We start from the raw sequence: 6,174 nt of genomic DNA, 5'->3' as shown, positions 1-6,174 counted from the left end.
AAAGCCTGGCTTACAGTCTCTGCTCTAATTCATCCCCAAAGTTATTCTGTATCGGATTTAGGACAAGGACTCTGTGCAGACCAGTCAAGTTCTTCCACATCACACCAAACTCTCTTATCCATGTCTTTAAGGACATTTGCTTTTTACACTGATGTGTATTAGGAACATATTGGAAGAGGAAGGGGCCAGCCCCACACTGTTCCCACAAATTTGGGAGTCCAAAAGAAGTCATGAATGGACTTGTTGCACAGGTGGCATCCTATAACACTGGAATTCACTGAGTTCCTGACAGCGACCCGTTCTTTCACAGATATTTGCTAAACAGTTTGCTTGATTTTTATACACCTGTGTCCATGAGAATGAGTGTAAGCACAGTTAAACAGTCTCTGTGCTGTTTGGGTAATCTAATGCAGAAGTTTTGTACTTGAACTAATCATTTAAAGTAACTACAGATCTCAGATAATTGCAATGAGTTAAAAATGTTTTAAATGAAATATGCTTGCACCAGACAGTTTATTAATTACTTGTGGCAGCAAATATTTAAACAGCCAATCAGCATGCATTTAGTGGACTTAAGGCTTACAGATTAATATCCACTGAGTGGTGGTTCTCTTTCTTGGTGGTGGAGGTGAAAGAGGAATGGTGAGACACATTTATGCTGACAGAAAGGCTACACTCATTACAGTCAATTGATGCCAATGAGCCTACCTGGATGTACAACACATTTAACCCTTAAGGAGGTAGGCAACAGCAGCAGGTGCCACTCCTGTCAGATATGAACAGGAAACTGAAGGTACAGTTGCTATAAAGTCAGCAACACCAGATAATGGAAGACTGGACAAATGTACCAGCCTGGTCTGATACATCTTAATTTGTGCTGTACGAATAGTTCAGTTAGTGGATGGAGTTCTAATCATGTGGTGGATGACCAGTTTTGCACCAAATACTAATCAATGCCTTTATGTTTTACCCAGCTTCTATTGGTTATTTTCATTAGGAAATCATCTTGTGTCATGCATGACTGACCTCCACAGCCACCAGAAAAATGTCATGGTGAGTAGTAGTGAAGGGAAAATGAACACAAAGCGAAGCCTGGAGTCAGGGTCACCTTGTTAGATGCCCTTTGCTCAGGGAGCAGACCATTTTGGTGTGGGTCACTGCTTTCAGCCAATAGCAATTAATTCATGGGAGGAAACGGTTCACATCACAGGCCAACTTGTCAAACTAACTATTCTTTCTCACATAATTAAAGAGAGCTTAATTTTTTCTTATAACCAACTATAGTCCAATACTTTTTTGTACAAAATTCTGTAGAGCAATGCATTAGCAATAGAATGAAAGACAAAAATACAGGGAGAAACTTCAAAAAGCATCACTGTGTCACTTCTAAGAGGCCATAGTAAATAAGCAGCATTTGAGCTGTAAACTGCCTATCTGGGCCAGCACATGTGACAAGACACATGCTGGGAAGCAAAGCAGCGTAGAAGAGTGAGTCAGGCCTATTAAGAGAGCAGTTCTTTAGAGTTTTCTAAGTGGACTAGGTTAAGAAACACACCATATTAATTAGGCAGGTCTCTGAAGTTGTAAGAAATGCCACAGCAGCAGTACTTCAGTCAGTTCTTCTCTTTTTTGAGATCCACTATCATATTGTTAATGACAATTCAACAGAGCTATCAAGTGTTATGTCTATGAAGAGTCCTGCTTTGTGTACACACACTGACAGTGAGCTGACTGTGTGAGGAGGGGAGTGCACACCAGTTAGTTACTGCAAATGCACTCAAGTTGAAAATTAAATTTCCACCAATTCCCCACAGTATTACTAACAGAGGAAGGACACCGTGTGACTGAGAGGAGGCACGCCTGCAAGCTTCGGCAGCTAATTATGCATCAAATGAAGAATAACGTGTTGACAGTGTGCAAAAATTGTGACGTTATTCCTCTCCAATAAGCAGTAATATAATTACTTCTAGCAAGAACAGCACTCTTATCTGGCTCAAGAGTTGAATAGCTTCAGCCCCTATAAAACACTCACAAGTTTCAGAGATGTATAGTATATCTGTAGTTATTAAGTAACTTTTAAAATGAATTGTTAAAAATAAATTACCCAGGTTTTAACTTGGGCCCTATCACACAGGCATAGATACCCGTCAGTGACGTTTATTGGCGGTTGCTAGGGTGAAATTGCTTGCAAAGCCTCCTTGCAGTTGTTGGTAGCCTCGGTCACCAGTCGTTAGGAGACCTGGGTCGCTGACCCAGAGTTTTGAGTTTTCTTTACTATTGTACTTTGATTCTGCCATTATTTATTGTTTCTAGTCTTTTGGTTTCTTTATTAATGTTCTGGTTTCTGTCTGTGTTTCTTAGTTGCTCTGTCTCCCCTGTCTGCTGTGTCCCCTTGTCAAGTCCACGTCTCTGGGTTATGTTTCCTGTTTTACTTTGAAAGTCCGTGTCTCACGTTAATGTATCTGGTTTTGTTTCCCTTGTCTCGTTAGCCCTGATTTGCCACGGCATCTTTTTATGCTTGTCTGGTTAACTTAATGAAGTTTTCTCAGTGAATAAAATCAACTCAATAACTGTTAGTTTCACGAACTATGTTAGCATCTGTTTGTGTGCAATGCATCCCAAGGTTACAGTGTATATATAGTCCTTACTAAAATAACATTAGAAAAATTAAGCACATCCTCACTTTAAGAAGAAAAGTAGCAGCTGGTGTATTCAGGTGTGTCTAAATACAGGGCAATAATCTTTCCAGAAGTGAACATTCTTGCAAATCCAACCCAAGGTAAGACTGTGCAATGCTTAGAAAAACTGCAAAATACCTAAGAGCTACGTCTCAGATTCTGAGGGCCCCAGTTAAACTAGAAAAGGTCTGAACGAATATGGGTTGTTTGGAAAGACTGCTGGGAGAAACAGACAAAAATGCCAAACTTAAGGCTTCAACATTTCAAATAGTACAGTCAGGTTCATCTGCTGGTGCTTTTACTGGAAAAACATGCATTCAAATTCAGAAATGCCACAAATTAAAGTCTTAAGCTGGACCATCTCATGCATAAAGATGCTACTGTGCCCCATCTCTGGTCAAGGTACATGTTATACTTTGGAATAATACTTTTTTGGGGGCAGATCAACCACAGCTATCTTATGGTTCAATCAATCAATCAATCAATCAATCAATCAATCAATCAATCAATCAATCAGCACATTTAAAAAGAACACAGGTTGGCCAAAGTGCTGTACATAGTAAAAAAGTAGATCAAACACACACAAAGAACAAAACAAAACTCAGTCACAATTAAAAGCTAGAGAGTAAAAATGTGGTTGCCTCTAACTCGTGTCTGATGCTGACTTGACTTGCTCAGGTGTGCAGTTCAGCCTGTTTGCCTGTTTTTACTTTTTCTAGAGGAATGATTCTCAACAGCATGTGGTGGGGTCAGTGGTCTATGGGTTTACTTTGTACTGTCTGGATCTGCATGGTGGCTCAAAATCTGATTGTATTTTTCTGCATTAATAATTCTGTCAATTTTAAAAGATCCCCTCAAAATCACTGACTGAAATGCAGACAGACCCTTCACCACATCTGTAGACACTCTCTGCTAAGACCTCTTGTTTATATATATTCTTTGCTGAGATTTTTCCCGATTCTTAATGCCATGACTCTCAGATGCTGTAGAATCTTAGGCCTGCCACTTCTTCTTTTGTCCACTACTGCACACCCATGATGAGATATGTCAAGTTTTTATCAAGAAGCTCTTTGGGAATCATCTTGTTGGTGCTACAATGCTATTTTATGCCTGTCAAATTCTGTTATTTTTAGTCTTAAAAAAAAAAGATTTAACTGAAGAAATGGGAACAAATTATGTGTTTTTGCATCAGGCTGCTAATGACATAAAAATAAAGTCTCGTTGGAAGCAGGATATGAAGAAATGATGGCTGGCTTTTTCACAATACTATATTCCTACTGACTGGGAAAAAATGCTAAAAAATGGTTTGGGTCTTATTGACTGGTGGATATGTCACCAGATAACAGTCAGTGGTGTGAAAAACGATGACAAGAACAGGGCAGTTTCTTTGCAGCAGGCGAAGCTCCCATTTGTTGGAGCAGATTTGCAGTCTGGAGTCCCATATCCACACTCCAGCTAAAAGAGCATGTGGTGATATATTCAAATGTTAGTGAATAATCATTCCTGTACAACATAAAATGGATGAATAAAAATATAATGAAATGTAATTATTGTTTATAGAAATGCTGCTAACAGTGCAATGGAATAAGACATCATGGGTAGCCAGCGGGTCAGCCCCTGTTGGTTGGTTGACTAGTTTTTAATGATGACCATTTTTTTGACATCAAAGCTCAAAGCTCACTCGCTCGGCTTTATTTACTTTTAAGGCAATAGTAGAATATTTCGTATATAAACATTATGTAGGAGTAGGAACTTAATATTGATTTGTAAATAACTGGACATGAATAACTGTCCCTAGGGTTAGGGTTAACCCTTACCCATAAAATGATACTACAGTATATTTCTAAGCAGCTCATTCTCTAGTCAAGGTTCTCTTTAAAGATATGACACATTTTGGGATCAACATGACAGGAAGCCAGAAATGTAAAAGTGAGGTCAGAGGTCAAAGGTGACATGATATTTGGATGTAAATCATGTCTAATGTTTTAAAAATAAAAGGCATTTCATGAAAGTTTGACTTTATTTGACCTTGAAGTAGAGGTAAGAGGTCCAAAGTAATGTGATATTTAAATTCCCACTATATTCCCTATATGCCTTATGCCTATATGTTGTAATTACAAACTATGGGAGTAAGAATTAAATAGCTTTACATCTAATTTGTATAGAATCATTTTGACCTTCGGATTAATCTGCTGACCTTGAAGGAGAGATAAGAAGTCAAACACTCATAGTTTCTAAGTTTAAGGCTTTTTGTCAATTTTTGACCAATGAATAGTTACGCTGCCCTTGAAGGCCTTGGTGGATGTAAAGCAAATTTTAATGGAGTTTTAACATCACCCCACTCTACAAAGTTTACCAGAATTAATTTAGAACTTTTTGAAATCCCACATTTGCAGACAGAATGAAACACATGCACACAAACACTACCAAAAACACAACCGCTCTGGCAGAAGTAATTGCTAACATTAATGGTGATTCCATTCCATTCAGGGAGCAACTTTAAGGCCCCTGGTGTGAACTGTTTGTATAAAACTAGTAACTTAAGACACTGCACAAAACAGGAAAAAGAAAAGTCTTCAGCAGTAACTCAGAAACACAAGACAACAAACTGGGGGGAAAGCAGTCGGCAGGGCAGAAAAATAGAAGGACACACAAGAGGACAAAAACAGAGACACAGGGACAGACACAGAGCCAGGAAGGAAAAGCGCAGAAGATGCATAATGTAAGTGACTTTTCAAAAGATGAAGGAAGTCACTGAAAAGAGAGAAGAAACAGAAAACACAAGCAAAGCACAAAACTTGCAAGAAAAAAGTAACACTAGAAATAAAAATGAATTAATATAACAGAAATGGATATAGGTGTCCTTGGGGGGGAAAAGGCTTTTGGTAGGTTTTGACAATAAAAATACACGTGTTTCAAAGTGGGGTTTACCTGGCAGCTCTCACGTGGACCTATAATGTGAAAGCTGGAAAACAATTCCTCTCACTGTTTTTATCTGCTTTCTGTTCCTGTGCTTCTGGCTGGCATGACTCAGGGAAATATTCACTTTTGAGTTTTGTGCCATCAAAGACACATGTGGGAAGGCTTTGTCTTCTGGGAAAGTGTGGAATGAGAGAGATCCGACCTCTGGGCTGGTGCCAGGTATTGCTCAGAGGAGGGTAGAAGCCAAGCAGTGTGCCTGGTGTTAGTAACACTGAGTCCGGTGCTGCCTGATGGATGAATCACAGTGAAATCCTTCCAGTCTTTGCTTCTGGCTTCATTCCGGGTCACTAGGAAGAGGTTTTCTATCCGGCTGTCTCTGTTTTGAGATATGTCATCACTCAAATGTGTGTAGGCTATTTTTTTTTAACCGGCGGCATACACTTTCCCTCAAAAACCACCTGATAAATTTTCGCTTATATGGTGGGACATTGATGGACAGAATCACCACTGGACCTAACCCCACTAACTGCATGCCTTTAGACTGTGGGAGGAACCAGAGCACCCAGAGGGAGAA

This window comes from Mchenga conophoros, linkage group LG17 (genome assembly GCF_057382185.1).
Source record: "Mchenga conophoros isolate Kocher_MC1m ecotype Shallow Benthic linkage group LG17, M_conophoros_male_GT1.1, whole genome shotgun sequence".
Classification (NCBI taxonomy): Eukaryota; Metazoa; Chordata; class Actinopteri; order Cichliformes; family Cichlidae; genus Mchenga; species Mchenga conophoros.
The sequence above is the reverse complement of the archived record's forward strand: the minus strand, read 5'-3'. Positions refer to the sequence as shown.